The sequence below is a fragment of the Heterodontus francisci genome, chromosome 36 (genome assembly GCF_036365525.1).
Source record: "Heterodontus francisci isolate sHetFra1 chromosome 36, sHetFra1.hap1, whole genome shotgun sequence".
Lineage (NCBI taxonomy): Eukaryota > Metazoa > Chordata > Chondrichthyes > Heterodontiformes > Heterodontidae > Heterodontus > Heterodontus francisci.
This window is the reverse complement of record NC_090406.1, coordinates 10,510,234-10,527,129: the sequence shown is the minus strand read 5'-3', so window position 1 is coordinate 10,527,129 and position 16,896 is coordinate 10,510,234. Positions and strand designations below refer to the sequence as shown.

General features: G+C 44.2%; 1 pseudogene; it reads left to right on the top strand.

The window, feature by feature from the left end:
- Nucleotides 1–15,691: 15,691 nt before the first annotated feature.
- On the top strand, nucleotides 15,692–16,649 carry LOC137351351 (repulsive guidance molecule A pseudogene; annotated as a pseudogene).
- Nucleotides 16,650–16,896: the final 247 nt, after the last annotated feature.

The following is a 16,896-nucleotide window of genomic DNA, read 5'->3' as shown; positions in this document are numbered from 1 at the left end:
TCTTCAGCACTGATTCCGTGCTCAGTATGTTCTGGTATTTTCTGTTTTCCATTTTTTGATTTCCAGCAGCTTTTGTTTTGAGTTAAAGGGTTTTAAAAAAAAATATCAAATCACTATTCTATTTACTGTGTAGGACAAACTAACTTTTCAAATCCCTCCCTGGTCTCACCACCTCCAACACCACAATCCTCATTTTGTGCTCCTCTAATTCTGGCCTCTTGTGCATCCCTGATTTTAATAACTCCACCATTGGCGGCTGGGCCAAAGCTCTAACATTCTGTCCCTAAACCCCTCTGCCTCTCTACCTCGCTATCCTCCTTTACTCCTTCAAACCTACTTATTTGGCTAAGCTTTTGTCCATCTGCCTTGGTATCACAATGTGGCTCGGTGTCTAAGTTTGCTTTATAACACTCCTGTGAAGGTCCTGGAATGTTTCATCACGTTAAAGGTGCTGTATAAATATATGTTAATGGGTGTGTCTTGTCGCTTCATGATGCATGTGGGGTTCTGCTTGCTTCCTGGTGTCAAGTTCCAAAGGCTGGGGTTGAGGTAGAAAGGAGGTTAGCAGAACGGAGGCCAGGTATTTTCTCTTTAAAAGAAGTGAACATCAAACTGCAGGTGTCTGGGAGGAGGCCGCCGATCCTACCCTCTCGGATATTGCCTGACACAAAAGCTGTAACTGTAGGAACAACCACGGTTTCTTTTTGGGGTAATGTGCCGTTCAGGATTACAGATGGGTAGTGCTAACAAGCAAAGATGGCAGGGGCCAGTGGAATTTTAGATCCACCAATATCTCCATAGAATCATAGTCATTATGTTATAGAAGGAGACCATTCAGTCCATCAAGTCCATGCTGGCTCTCGGTGGAACAATCCAATCAGTCCCATTCTGCCACACTATCCCCATAGCCCGGCAAATTAATTTCCCTCAGGTGCCCATCCAGTTTCCTTTTTATAATCTTTCATTTTCTCTACTTCCTCCTCCCCTCAGAGGCAGCAAGTACCAGGTCATTACCACTGTCTGTGTTTTAAAAAAAATAAAAATAATTCTTTCTCATAACCCCCTTGCATCTCTTGCTCAAAACCTAAAATCTGTATCCCCTCATTATACTACCAGCTAATAGGAACAGCTTTTCTTTGTCTACCTGATCTAAACCTGTCATAATCTTTTACACCTCTGTCAAATCTCCCTTCAATCTCCTTTGCTCCAAGGAGATCAATCCCTTGTTCTCCAACGTAACCTTGTAGCTAAAATTCCACATCCCTGGAACCATTCTGGCAAATCATGTTTGCGCCCTCTCCAGGACCTTCGCATCTTTCCTAAAGTGTCTATTTGTCTATAAAGCTGCTTCTAGTTCCACTGGCTCCCAGTACATGGATCACATCGCAGATTGTATCTTTCTGCTTTTGCACTTGCCTGCTTTTCATGATGTTCTCGATGCTTTGTTCCAAGGCCCAGATGTGCAGACCTCGATTACACAGTTGGAGTACAAAGTAAACTTGCCAGATTGGCTAGGATCAGGAGGTTCCTTTTCTTTGATAAAGAAAAGTAAAGACTTGCATTTATATAGTGCCTTAAGCAATCTCAGAAGTGCCAAAGCACTTTCCACCTGATGAAACAGCCACTGTAGTACTATAGACAACGTGGCAGCTAATTTGTGTATAGGAAGCTCCCACAAACAGCAATGTGATTATGACCAGATGGGTCACCAAAAAGTTGATTTAAAAGGGGAAAAAATAGCAATATAAAAACTGATTGTAAGAGCTTTTATAAGTACATAAAAAGGAGAGTAGCTAAAATAGATCCCTTAGAGGCAGAGACAGGAAAAATCATCATGGGGACTGAGGAAATGGCAGAGGCATTGAACAAATATTTTGTCTGTCTTCACAGTAGAAGACACACGTTCCATACCAGAAATAGGCAGTAACCTAGGGGCTAAAAAGAGAGAAAATTAAGGATATTGGTATCAGTCGAGAAAAAGTATTGGAGAAACTTGAGGGACTAAAATCTAACAAGTCCCCGGGACCAGATGGCCTACACCCTAGGGTTCTAAAAGAGATAGCTGCAGAGACGGTGGATATGCTGGCTATGATTTTCCAGAATTCCTTAGATTCAGGAATGGTTCAGTCAGATTGGAAGTTGGCAAATGTTAACCGCTTTTCAAGAAAGGAGGTAGAGAGAAAACGGGGAACTATAGGCCAGTTAGCCTAACGTCAGTTGTCGGGAAAATGCTGGAAACTATTATTAAAGTCTTAACGTTGCACTTGGAAAAGCACAGTATGATTAGAACAAGTCAGCATGGTTTTACTAAAGGGAGATTCTGTTTGACCAATTTATAATTTTTTTGAGGATGTAGCTAGTAGATAAAGGGGAACCAGTAGATGTCATATATATTTCAAAAGGCATTCGATAAGGTGCCGCATAAGATTAATAGGCAAAATAAGGGCTCATGGTGTTGGGGGGTAATATATTAATGTGGATAGAGGATTGGTTATCAAACAGGAAGCAGAGAGTGGGCATAAATGGGGCATTTTCAAGTTGGCAAGCAGTGAATAGTGGGATTCCGCAAGGATCAGCGCTGGGGCCTCAGCTATTTACACTCTATATTGACTTCGATGAGGACAGAGTAATGTACCTAAGTTTGCTGATGATACAAAGCTCGGTGGAAAGGTAAGCTGCGGGGAGGAGGTAGAGAGGCTGCAAAGAGATATATTCAGGTTAAGTGAGTGGGCAAGAAATGGCAAATGCAGTATAATGTAGGGAAGTGTGAAGTTGTTCACTTTAGTTGTAAAAATAGAAAAGCAGAATATTTTTTTAAAAGGTGTGAAACTGGTAAGTGTTGATGTTCAGAGAGACTTGGGGGTTTTCGGACAAGGAACGCACAAAGTTAACACGCAGGTGCAGCAGGTTATTAGGAAGGCAAATGACATGTTGGCCTTTATTACAAGGGGATTGGAGTACAGGAATAAAGAAGTCTTACTCAAATTGTACAGGGCTTTGGGGAGACCGCACCTGGAATACTGTGTGCAGTTTTGGTTAACACATTTAAGAAAGGATATACTTGCACTGGAGGCGGTGAGGCAAGATTGACTAAATTGGTCCCTGGGATGAGGGGGTTGTCCTATGATAGGCTGAGTAAATTGCGCCTATATTCTCAAGTTTAGAAGAATGAGAGGCGATCCAATTGAGACATACAAGATTCTGAAAGGGCTTGATAGGGTAGAAGCTGAGATTTTTCCCATTAGTCAGGGAATCTAGAACATGGGGTCGCAGTCTCAGGATAAGGGGTCAATCATTCAGGACTGATGAGAAATTACTTCGCTCAGTTGTGAATCTTTGGAATTCTCTACCCCAGAGGGTTGTGGATGCTCCATCATTGAATACATTTAAGGCTGGGATAGAATTTTTGGTCTTGCAGGGAATCTAGGGATATGGGGAGCGGGCAGGAAAGTGGAATTGAAGCCCAAGATCCACCATTATCATATTGAATGGCGGAGCAGGCTCTATGGGCCATATGGTCTACTTCTGCTCCTATTTCTTGTGTGCTTGTGATCTGATTTTTGGTAATAATTATTGGCCAGCACGCTCGGGAGAACTTCCCTGCTCTTCCAAGAGTCCCATGGGATCTTTCGCATCCATTTGAGATGTCAGATGGGTCCTCTGTTTAACATATCAGAAAGATGGCACTTTCCGACTGAGCAGCTGGCCCTAAGTGCCGCAGTGGCGTGTCAGTCTAGATTTTGTGCTCAAGTTTCTGGAGTGGGACTTGAGTCCATGAACTTTCGACTCCGAGAAGGAACATGCTACCACAGCTGACATTTTTTTGGACCTTTTTATAATGTACTAAAGCCACTAGCAATTCAATGTAAACAGGGACAGCTGGCAGTTCTTGAGGTAAATGTAGGGAGTTGGTCCTTTCAAGCTCTTGGGCCTCTTGAAACAATGGAGCCCAGCATTCCAACAGAAGCTAGACTCCATGTGGGAAGGCTTTGCAGCATTGTCCTCTAGCAAAGGATGTGGCCTTTTTAGGTGCTAGTGTTTCATTCTTTGATAATGTGCCCAGCATACTGTAATAGAAATGTACCTATTGTACTTCTAAATGGCTTGCAGATAACATGGGCCTAACTCCATGTACTTGGAGTATCTACTAAAATTCCGTTGCCATGGTTTAATTAACTTTGTGACTTTAGTGACAAAATGGATTGCAGGTTTGGTCTGTCTATATGTAACAGAATAATTCCATTATAGAAAGATACTCACATGAATCCAAAAGAAAGTTCAGTCCACATCTGTAGTGTGAAAGCAGCACATAGTGTTTTCGACAGTGTCTCGCAGAACTGAATAACTGACTTAAATGAGTCAATCATATGACAGAAGGGAAAATGCAAACAGATAGAGGCTGCGATCTTAAAAAGAGAAGTTAGCTAAAGCAGGAGATTTAGATGATGCAAGCAGTGCTCCCTGACAATGGACAGACGCTTAAAGGCACAATAGGGCTTTCAAACAGATAAAAACAAATGAGGCCCTCCCTTTAGAAAAGGTGCAAAATAGTGGAAAATTAGTGGAGAGCAAAAAGTCAGCAAGCAGCGGTCTGGAATTAAAACTAAAATGAAGGTAGGGGCTAAGGTCTGAAGTTACTAAAGGCACTTCATTATCTCTGGTCTCCCTAATATGAGAGAGCGAGAGAGCGAGCGAGAGAGCGAGCGAGAGAATTTCTGTAGTCTATTTAAACCTTTTCTCCTTTTGCATGGTAAATGAACAGAAGCAGCATTTTTATGACCATGTCAAGCCAGAAACTGGATATTTGCCAACTTTTTTCTCCCCATTGGGATGAGGGTCCCTGTGGTACTAAATTGGTAACACAAACGAGCTTCCAATTAGTGGTGAATAAGCTGTTTTGTTCCCTGGATTCTAATCCACTAGGAGTTGGCCCCGCACTCATTCCACTAAGAACCAGTCTCTCTGTTTGAATGCCCTCAATCCAGGCTGTATTCATGTCTAGGTCCCAGAAGCAAAATGGCAATGCATTCAAACTCTATGTGCCATCAGTCCTTTCCAGGCACTGCATGGACACCATGTATCTGGTTCTTAATGGACCTTTTCAAGTGTGTCTTTAAAAATGGATTTTCTGTGTGTGTATGTTGGTTTTAGTCTTGTTCCCTCATTGCTATCCATGTTCTCAATGGGCAGTACAGTGTGCTGTGGATTAATCCAGTTGTTTTGAAATAAGCATTTTAAATAACACTGCAAAGTGGGAACTTGTATAGGAAAAATGTTTGCATTTCTGAGAGTTTGAATTAAGAGTAAACAAGCTATTGGCTGCTTTTTTTAAAAAAGGAAAACCACTTTGAATTAACATTTTAACAGTTCCACTTCATACATTTGTGTGTTTGACCCTGTGCAGTAAAGTTTGTTTTAGGCTATTTAAGTACAAATTTTAAATCAAGGTTAAATGTGGGCCACTTTTATGGATTGTGAGATTGCATCAGAAGCATTAAGTGGTTGAGTGTGGAGTTGGGCTCCTCCGTACTACCTTCCATAGTTGAATAGCCCAACGCATCATCCAGACTCAACAGCTGAAGAATGGCCACGTAGCAAGGTATTGGAGGGTGACGAGGACACGTGGAACCAGTGCTGGGGAGTTGAGTATGGTCAAAGGGGATTTGAGAGAATTAGTCTTGATCTGATTCTAAGTGATGGAATCTAATGGCAAGATTGAGTTGCTTTATGCATGTATTATTACATCAAATCCAAGGCTTTAACTTGTCTCTTGTGGTTTTCAGAGAATTAAAAATCATGGTTCCTAAAGGGGGAGAAGTGTATTCCAAAGTTCTATAATCCACAGATTACAAAGGGAGAATTCAGGAGATTTTCCAAGTGTTTCTGTGAGGAGTGAGAGCAGGAGTCTTGCAAATGAAGGTGCAGTCCATTTCTAGGTTGTTTATAACAGTCCTATAAAGCATAGAAGAAAAATGGGATATAAATGCATATCTAGAAGTTATAACATGAAAACAGGCCATTCATCTCAACCAGTCTGTGTTGGCATTTACCCTCCACTGGAGGAAATAGTTCTCATCACATTTATCTGCCCTGTTCTCCTATCCCTTCAACCCTTTTCCTTAATCCACCTATCCAGTCCAAGCTTGAACGTTGACAATTTCTGCCTTAGTCACCAAACCCCGGAAGTGGATTCCGCAGCCCCTCAGAACTCTGAAGAGGTTTCTCCTGCGAGCTGTTTTAAATCTCTTGCATTTAATCTATAGCCTCCAGTTTTCGACCAAACTACTGGAAAAAGTTTGCTTCTATCTACCCTGTCCCCATCCTTGCATAATTTTTTAATGTTTCTGTTATCAGCAGATGTTTGACTCAATTTATAACATCCAGAATGGAAGTGAAATTCAGAAGACACTTGGCTCCCTTTATGAAATTGTACATTGAGGCTGTTCTGACATTCCTACAAAACGTTTTTTTTTCTTCACCAGAGGCCGTAAGGGAATTAATTTTTTTTTCGATTTATGAAGAACGCCTTGCAGATAATTGAAAAGGAATCCTGTTCTAGCAGTCAGAATGCAGTAGGAGGTTTGTGAATTGATGTAGTCAATATGTAGTGCAGGGATGGGATGTAGAATGAGCCAGTTGAACTTAAACGCTGGGGTGTACTGACAACTACACAAATTGCCATGGCATTCTTCAGATCACTCTTGAGGTGAATCTAAGGCAGCGTGAGATGGAGTACGATGCATTTGAGGCCTGGTTTGATCTGATTGGTGATCCGGTGGAACCTCTACTCGGGCTGGGTTAAACGTCAAAACATTTCCCTGAATTGGGATTTCCAAAAGAGGAATGGCTATCGGTCAAATCTTTAAACACAATTTCCCCCCCAAAAAAAACAAATGCATGCAAGAATAGCTGGATCCGTGCAGCCAGTTTGGTTGATGAAACCCTATTTAACAATTGGACAGCTGGGGACTATTTCGTGCTGGACGTGTCTTTCTCCTATCTAATGCTGCAGTGGGATGGTGCCACAGTCACCCTAGTGGTGGGATGTGTTTATTTACCCCTATCTAATACTATAATGTAAAGAAGATGTCACCGTGCCCCTCTTTTCCCCTCTCAGCATAGCTGATTGCAATGCTTTTGGTCACCAGAGCTGCTTGTCTTTCTGGGCAATGTGTTGCTTTGATCTGAACGTACCATCCATAGCCGTCCGTTAGGCCTGTGCTGGCAAGAGCAAGCCACCCATGCACCTCTGATCTAGTTGAGGGATGGGGCGGGGGTGTATGTGCCCCCTTATGTGCTTCTCCTGAGTCTGTCCTAGTTGGGGCAGCCAAAGCTAACATTCGATACCAATGAGGCATTGCTGGGTCAGGGATTCAGCACCATGGGACTTGATGGGAAGTGCTTTGACTTCATGGGGGTTCTGTGTTTGGATCAGATATGCAGTTATCTGGAGTTAATTCAAGTTGACTGTTTTGAATGAATTTCTCTCCCTCTTTCAGCTTCCCCCCCCCCCCCCCCACCCCCATCCCCAAAGTGTTTTTCTTTACTCCCTCTAGTGCAAGGCACAGATTGTTCCGGTGTCCAACGGACTGTCGTAATCTTAGAGTTTTGCCGAAAGATTTCTGAAGCACTGCAGTTTATCCCCCTCCCCCATTTTCAGCCTGGTGCAGTTACTAATGGAAGCTCATTGGGCTGAACTCCAGTAACAACAAGCAGTAGACGGGCAGAGTGCTGGCATGTTACACTGGGGCTTTTCACGGACTTCTTAAAAAAAAAAAGAAAAAAAAAATTTGTTACCTGTGGAAAAATTTAGTGTCCATGCATGAACGCAGTTACTGTTTCACGGTCAGTTAGCAATTCTTCAACATCTGGCCAAGGTAAAGCCCACTCCTCTCTTGACCATTCCACACCTCCTCCCTAATACTTCCTCTTAACCTGCTTGCAACTTTAGCATCCCACTTGTACCAGAGGCATCTGCCATCCCCCAATATGCACTCTCCACAAGCTGAGCCCAGTTATAATGGTGGAAAGCTATTTGGCTAAGAATAGCATCACAACCAAGCCAGTTCCTGGTTTGAAATCTAGAAGGAATTAGCAGATAGTGATGAACGGGAATCTTGGTTGTAAATTTTCTCCTCTCCTCCCTCCCCATTCCCTAACCATAGACATCTAAAGCTAATAGAATCTTGCTGCTGCCCTGGGTTGTTGTTGAACTGTGTGGCTCAGTTTGAGCTTGGGTCCTGTGCGTATAGAAAGGAAGAATTTGCATTTATATAGCACTTCACAAGTGCAGGATGTCTCAAAGCACTTTACAACCAAATGAAATATATTGACCAAATAACCTATTTGTGTTCTTGTTGGTTGAATGATTAAATGTTGGCAGAACTGCTTTTCCAAGAGGGCAACGGGATCTTTTACATCAACCCGAGAGATCAGATGGAGCCTCGTCTCGCTATCTCATCTGAAAGACTGCACCTGCAGCACTGCAGCACTCCCTCAGTTACAGCACTAAAGAGTTGGCATGAATTATCCACTCGTGCGGAGTGGGGCTTGGACCCACAACCTTCTGACTGAGCCACGGCTGATAGCCATATAAGCATTCAAGCATTGGCAGATGTTTTTGGAACTTTACTGTATTTCTATCCCTTGCAGTGGTGCTCCATACATCTAGGGCCGAGTTTTTGTAGCTTTCTCTTCTCCACCCTGCCCATCCCTCAACCCCAAGTCCTCATCCATGGCAGAACATAAACAGAAAGCAAGTAGTCAGCCCAGGAAGACAGAAATATCTCTATTGTCTGAGGTTAAGACTTCAGGCGCTCCCACCTCCTATGACATCAGAGGAATTCTGACCCAGACTGATGTCCTCCATGATTGCTACCCTGGTCCTTCTATTTCCAGAGGATCGTTACAGGGATAAATGCAACCAGGATATGTTAAATCATCCTTTACCAAACTGTTCTTTGAAACCTCCAGCAGTTGTCTTCATCAGAGATGTGACTCCATTCCTAGGCTGTGATAGGAGCACAGGAGTCTGATCTATACGCGTTTGCTCTGGATGTCACACTTTGCCCCCACTCTCTTTCTTTCCTCTCACTGTGAAGTTTATCTTTGTACCCTTTTCCCCAGTGATGTGCCAAAAAACATGACTAAGGGATTCAAAGCCCCTTTTTATCTTTCCTAATCTCCCTCTCTTCCCTGCCCACAATCTAGTTACAATTCATGAATACCACACAAATTTTGGCTTGAATTTCGCGTGCAATACTGAGCAATTTAACTCATGATCCCATGGCACTACTTGAAAAAGAGCCGGGGACTCTCCCAGTGTCTTGGCCGACGCCACTGGGGGGAAAAACAGATTAACTGCTGGTTGTGGAATTTTACTGTGTTGAGAATGGCTGTGGTTTGTGCACTGTACGGAATAATACATTGTTTGAAGCCCTTTTGAGGTGGTTTCTGAGACGTAAAGTAAATGCACTTTTTTTGAAAACATTGACGGTTCCAGAATGATATATGCATTGAGCACCATTAAAAGAATTGGCATGTCGATTTTAGTGTTTCACCTCCAGGGCCTAGGTTAATATTCTAGAAACTTTACTGTAGAAGGAGGCCATTTAAGAAAGAAAAGAAAGACTTGCATTTATATAGCACCTTTCATGACCTCAGGACATCCCAAGGTGCTTTACAGCAATGAAGTAATTCTGGAGTGTGGTTGCTGTTCTAATGTAGGAAACACAGCAGCCAGTTTATGCACAGCAAGCTCCCACGAACAGCAGTGTGTTGGTGACTGGATAATCTGTTTTAATGATTGTTGATTGAGGGGATAAATATTGGGCAGGAAACTGGGAATTACTCTCCCTGCTGTTCAAAATATGGCCACGGGATCTCGACATACACCTGGGAGGACAGCCTGGGCCTCGGTTTAACGTCTCATCCCAAAGACAGCGCCTCCAACAGTGCAGCATTCCCTCAGTACTGCCCTGGAGTGTCGGCCTGGATTTCTGTGCTTGAACATGCAACCTTTAAGCCATTTGAGTTGGTGCCAGCTCTCCCACTCAAGCTATCTACTTTGATCCCATTTCCCTGTGCCCGTCAACATTTTTTCCCCCCCAAATGTCTATCACTAGTGTCACAATAGACTTGGCTTCAGCAAGTACTTGCAATGCAGCATGTATCCTAATAGCTCTTTGCATGGTAACGATTGCTTCTGACCGTTCCCCTTCACACTCAATAATCCTGAGTTTGACCAGTTGAAATATTTTGTGTTTTTTTTTATCCTTCCAACATTTTCTTGTTTCAGTTCTTCTCGCCGACTTCCATCCTCCTTGTCCTCCTGGTTCAATGTGCCTAATTTTTTACTAACTTCAGTTCTATCGTCCTAGTGAACGTGACAACAACCAATGATGGTTGCAGGAGTCATTGGTGCAATGGTGGAGGGGGAGGGGGGCTGCAGTGTACTGTAATGTAGGGGATTACGACAGCCAGTTTGCATGCAGAAGAACAATCAGATAATGACCAGATAACCTGTTTTCATGATGGTTGAGCGATAAATATCGGCCAGGACACCCGGGAGAATTCTCCCCTGCTCTTCGAAATAGCACCATTGCATCTTTTACATCCGAGAGAGCAGATGGGACCTCAGCTGACCATCTAATCTGAAAGACATCACCTCCAACTGCACAGTAGTGGGAATGTTCCTCTAGATTATGATGTGCTCAAGTCTCTGCAGTGGGGCACACCCACAACCTTCTGCCTCAAAGGAAGTTACAGCTGGTACCCAATAACTAATGCAGTCTAACTTGTTCTTGGAACCATTCTTTTTTTTTATTCATTCATGGGATGTGGGCGTTGCTGGCCAGGCCAGCATTTATTGCCCATCCCTAATAGCCCTTGAACTGAGTGTCTTGCTAGGCCATTTCAGAGGGCATGTAAGAGTCAACCACATTGCTGTGGATCTGGAGTCACATGTAGGCCAGACCAGGTAAGGACAGCAGATTTCCTTCCCTAAAGGACATTAGTGAACCAGATGGGTTTTTACAACAATTGACAATGGTTTCATGGCCATCATTAGACTAGCTTTTAATTCCAGATTTATTCAATTGAATAATCGAATTCAAATTCCACCTTCTGCTGTGGTGGGATTCGAACCCATGTCCCCAGAGCAATACCTGGGTCTTTTGGGTTACTAGTCCAGTGACAATACCACTACGCCGCCACTGCCTCCCCTGCAATATTTTTGCCTCCGAGTAATTTCAAGGATTTTGCTTTTGGGTGGTACTTCAGTTGCTGGGAGTGGAATATTGCCTCCCTACCCACCCAACCCCCAGTTTCAACATCTGTCAGCACTCACTCTGAGGGAGGAACAGAACAGCCGCACTTAATGTTGAAGTATGTTGGGTAGCTGCTTTACTTTGTAGTGTTGGCATGGATTATGAGCAGAATGGGACTTGAAGCTACGACTTTCTGGCAACTGACTGAGCCAAGCTGACACTGGGATTAATTAACATTTCTACATTGTACAGAAGTGAGGTGCAGGGATGGGTGCAAATTGAAGAAGAAAAAAATAGATCTTGGGTGTCCAGAGTGCATTGGTAGAATGTTGCTCACAGTAAAGATTGAAAGTAGTCCGTGTGTGGTTTTATATTAAACCTTTATCAGTGGGTTCAAATCTCTTCAAAACGGGGATGTATTGAACTGAGCTGCTGCGGAACACAAATTTCATTGGCTTGATGTACACAGCAAGTTTGAACAGAGCCTGTTCTTGAGGTATAATTTGTATAGCAGTCGGTGCTTTTTTAAAAGGGGGGGGGGGGGAGGAAAAGGGGGTTAGGGGAAGCGACAGGAAGTTTGATTGAGGAAAGGGGCTACATGAAGGCTCCTGATGGGGAAGATGGACATCAGGTGGAGAATGTTTAGGGAGAGGGTTCCAATTGAGTGGCGCCTAAAGTGCTCAAAGTTCTGCCACTGTAGCTGGAGTGGAAGGATGGAGAAAGCACGAGAGTCTTGAGGGTTGGGGAAGGTAACGGGGCTTATAAGCCTGGAGAAGGCTGCAGAGGTCAGGTGAAATGAATCCAGTTATTTGTGGATGACTTGTTCCCGGGATGGCAGGACTGTCCTATGAAGAGAGATTGGGGAAACTGGGCCGAGGGTATTCTCTAAGGTTTCAAAGGATGAGAGGTGATCTCATTCAAACCTACAAAATACTTAAAGGGATAGACAGGGTAGATGCAAGTAAGATGTTTCCCCTGGATTGGGGAGTCTCGAACCAGGGGACACAATTTCAAAATAAGGGGGAAGTCACTTAGGACAGAAATGAGAAATTTCTTTACTCAGAGGGTTGTGAATCTTTGGAATTCTCTACCCCAGAGGGCTGTGGTAGCACAGTCATTGAGTATGTTTAAAGCAGAGATTGACAGATTTCTAAATACAAATGACAAATAGGGATATGGGGATAGCATGTGGGAAAAGGCCTTGAAGTAAATGATCAGCCATGATCGTATTGAATGGTGGAGCAGGCTCGATGGGCTGAGTGGCCTACTCCTCCTATATTCCTATGACTTCAAATTCAGTCTGTTGAAAAGTGGCGAGTCGATGTAGGCCATCAAAGATGGGTCTGCTGGGCAGGTGGGAGGGGATAGGTATGGTCGAAGCTTTGAGTATCTTGGTATTCTGTGGTGGGTCGAGTTCAGGAGGCTGCCATGGAAAACGTGGGAAAAGCGCAAGCTGCTGCTTAAGCATCTAAGTTGCTGCAGTTTTCCATTGAAGCACTTGTGATGTTGTGCCGTTTGTGCTTGTGGGGATGGTTGTTTTAATGCTTCTACACAGTGCCTGCTATTGAAGTGTCCAAAGAGCTCTTGAGCTGCAGTGGTCGTCATAAGCAGCAGGGATTATTATTTTGGGGGGGTGGGTGTTGGTGTGAATTGGGGCGCGTTGGGGCAGGGGGTATTACTTGGCCTTTTACGATGGAGAAAGCTCCCCATTCCTCTTTGAGCAACATCAGTCGAATGAAATGGCCTCCAGAGAGCAGCACCTCCAGGAATATTGGACTCCCTCAGTACTGCACTGAAGCCTAGTTAGAGCTTGAACCCTATAGTGGAGGGCTTGAAATCTCAACTCTGACTCTGGGACTGGTTGCTTTCCTTTGGAAGTGATGTCATGTTCCCTGCCTGCCATCTCCACCCACCCCCTCCAACAAAATAGAAAAAAATAGAATTGACTGACCACTGGGACGACAGTGTTGTAGTGGTAATGTCACTGAACTTAGTCCAGAGGCCCAGGCTAATCCCCTGGGGACGTGGGTTTAAATCCCACCATGGCAGCTGGTGGAATTTAAATTCAGTTAATCTTTAAAAATCTGGAATTGAAAGCTAATCCCAATGGTGCTGTGAAGCTATCAACGATTGTTGTAAAAACCCATCTGGTTCCCTAATGCCCTTTAGGGCAGGAAATCTGCTGTCCTTGCCCAGTCTGGCCTACATGTGACTCCAGACACACCGCAATGTGGGTGACTTTTAACTGCCCTCTGAAATGGCCTAGCAAGACACTCAGTTCAAGGGCAAGTAGGTGATGGACAATAAATGCTGGCCTTGCCAGCGACACCCACATCCCACAAAAGAATTTTTGTAAAAAAAAAAGCAGCAAGATTTGCAACTATACTGGGTGGGTGATGCTGTAGCATCATATAATGCAATATTGCTAAATGGCTTTGCTTCTCCCATTAAAGTGGTCCTTCAGACCTGGCTCCCAGACCCATCTGCGTGCTTAAGTGTAAGGTTGCTGTTTATTACTTAGCTGTCAGCAGTACTGTTCCCAGTAGCTGGAGAAGGTTCATAGATGCTGGTGATTTTTTAAAAAGGAAAATCTTGCTGAACTTTGTGGGTCAGCCTTTTGGAGGGAGCGCTGACGTTGTCGGCCAGAACTGACTCTTGTGTTATGGCCAGCTCTTGTTGCCAACTTTAAGCCAATTGGTGCTGCTGCCCACAAACCTCCCCATCGAAAGTCCAATCTTTGTTTTTAATTGGTGTGGAAGCATCAGTAGCAAACTGACTGCAGTTTGGTCATTAATTCTTATTAGTATTTTAACGCTGTTACTTCACAAATCCAAACATCATGTCCTCCAATCTTTAGACCTTGTTTTAGCTTATCTTGTGTTTTTTGCTCCTTTTCCCCCCCCCCCCCCCCCCCCCCCCCCAAAGCCTTGGAAGTGTGCTCCAATGTGGGCCTTCACTCAAGGCTTTCCCAATAAAGATATCATCTTAAACACATGCTTTAATTTCAGGCCGAGCACCTTCAGGCATTCTCATTGAGTGTCTAAGTGGTGCAATTGACTTGAGTTGGGTTGTGGATTCAAGTCCCACTCCAGCATAAAAAGCAGGCTACTCCAGCATAGCACTTACTGCATTGAGAGAGGCACCAGGCAGGTTATTGGCATAATGAAGGGCTGCACTGTTGTAATAAATAATTTTGAATGCTACAAATGCTGAGTGACCTGAGCTTCCAGCATTTTCTGTTTTTATTTCACGCAATAATTGGTCAGCCATTAATAATGAGATTGAACCTCTCTAAAGCTCTGGTTAGGCCCCAGCTGGAGTACTGTGTTCCGTTCTGGTCACCACGCTTCAGGAAGGATGTGAGAGTCCTTGAGGGTGCAGAGGAGATTTACCAGAATGGTTTCAGGGTTGGGGGATTTTAGGTCAGTGGCGAGGGGGCATAGATTTAAAGTGATTGGTAGAAAAATTATGCGGGAGATGAGGAAAAACTTTCTCACCCAGAGGGTGGTGGGGGGTCTAGAACTCGCAGCCTGAAAGGGTAGTTGAGGCGGAGACCCTCAACTCATTCAAAAGAAGTCTGGACATGCACCTCAAGTGCTGTAATCTGTAGGGCTACAGACCAAATGCTGGAAGATGGGATTAGAATGGGTGGATCGTTTTTTGACTGGCACAGACAAGATGGGCCAAGTGGCTTCTTTCTGAGCCTTAAACTTTCTATGATTCAATTCTAGTCAATAGTGTAAAGGATTATGACAGGCTTCGATAAGTTAGACAAGGAAAAACTGTGTATCCATTAACTAATGGTACAAGGACTAGGGGACACAAATTGAAGGTTTTGGGCAAGAAATGCAGGGGGAAGCACTTTTTAACACACTGGGTGGTAATGACCTGGAAGTTGAATGGCCACTTGAGGGAAATAGATTTGCAAGGCTATGGGTGTTGAGTCAAGGTGTGGGACTGAATGGTTAGCACCTAGAGTGCTAGCATGGGCTCGATGGGACAAATGGCTGCTTTCAGTGCTGTAAATGATTCTATGACTGTCGCTGGGTGCAAACTATGTGCACCTTAATGTATTCAATCACTACCTTCTCCAATTACACCATTGGCAGTTGTAGCTTCAGCCACCTAGGCTCTATTCTCTCAGATTCTCTCCCTAAACTTTCCATCTATCCTTCCTCAAAGCCCAGCTATTTGACCAAACTTTTCATCCCCCCTCCTAACTTTCTTTTGGCTCTGCATTCGTTTTGTTCAGTGACGCTACTATGAAACACTTTAGGATCTTTTAATTGTAGAATGATGCAGCACAAAAGGAAGCCATTCGGTCCAATTCTCAGCTGGCTCCATGGTAGAGTTGTCCAATTAATCTCTCTCCCCTCATGTACAAGGGCTATAGGAATGGTTTGTGAAGTAGTTTAGAAAGTTTGAGATGGCCTTTATCAATGCTAACATTTGCTGTTCCTTGTGTTTTCATGCAGATTACGATAATATTCAAGAGCTATCAAGGCTGCACAGAGCAGAAGGTTTATCAAGCAACCACAGATGACCTCCCATCGGCATTTGTGGATGGTACTAAAAGCGGCAGCGAGCGGGAGGGGGAGAGCAGCTTGACAATACTGGAGAAAGCGGGCGGCGGACAGGTTGAGATCCAAGCCCGCTACATTGGCACCACCATCATTGTGCGCCAGGTGGGCAAGTACCTGACCTTCGCCATCAGGGTCCCCGAGGAGACTTTGAACTATGCGGATGAGAGCGTGTGCCTGCAGCTCTGCGTCCACGGCTGCCCCAGGAGCGAGCTCATCAAGGAGCACACGCTGTCCCGGAGGCTGTCCAGCTCCCGGCTCCCGGGGCCCCGCCAGACGTACACGGTGGAGAGCGCCACAGCCAAGTGCCGGGAGATCCTCCAAGTGGAAGATGTCTACTTTCACTCCTGCGTCTTCGATCTCCTGACGACAGGTGACCCGGCATTCTCCATGGCTGCCCACGGGGCCTTGGAGGACCTGAAAGCCCTGCACCTCAATGTTCTCAAATTGCACACCTCTCCCAGGACCGAGGAGGGGAAAAGTGGAGCTGCAGCCAGTCGCCAGATAGCTCCCATTTACTTGGCGTGTCTCCTCTTAGTCATAACCTTCATGTAGTGATTGTGTATATCCTCAGATTGCAAATTGTCTATATAATAATATATTGAAGTGTACATATGTGAAAATGATGTGTAAAGTGTCTGTACATATAGTTGTATTGTATGAATTATTGTATGTTGAGAGCCTTTCTTTTAGTAACTAGAGATTTTAGGTGTACTCATGTTTTTAAAACACTTTTTTTTTCCCCCCTGGGGATGTGGTCAGATGGGCATCTAATCTTTGCCTATTAAAAAATGTCTCCTGCTAAAGACTTGAGGATTGTCCTGTCCTTCATTTGTCTGGATGAAAGTGTTGGGTTTACCATTTTGCAGTTGTGCTGGTGGAAAATATTATCTTTTTTTTCTTATTTTCCAGGTTCCTTTTACCCTCACCCAAGTATTTCAATATCTGCAGCCTGAAGCCTTGTTTTCAGGCTGTTGTCTTCTGACATCTAGATTTACCAGATTTAGTGTCATCTGTGGGTATCACTCTTGCCTCAGAATGTTGTTCAA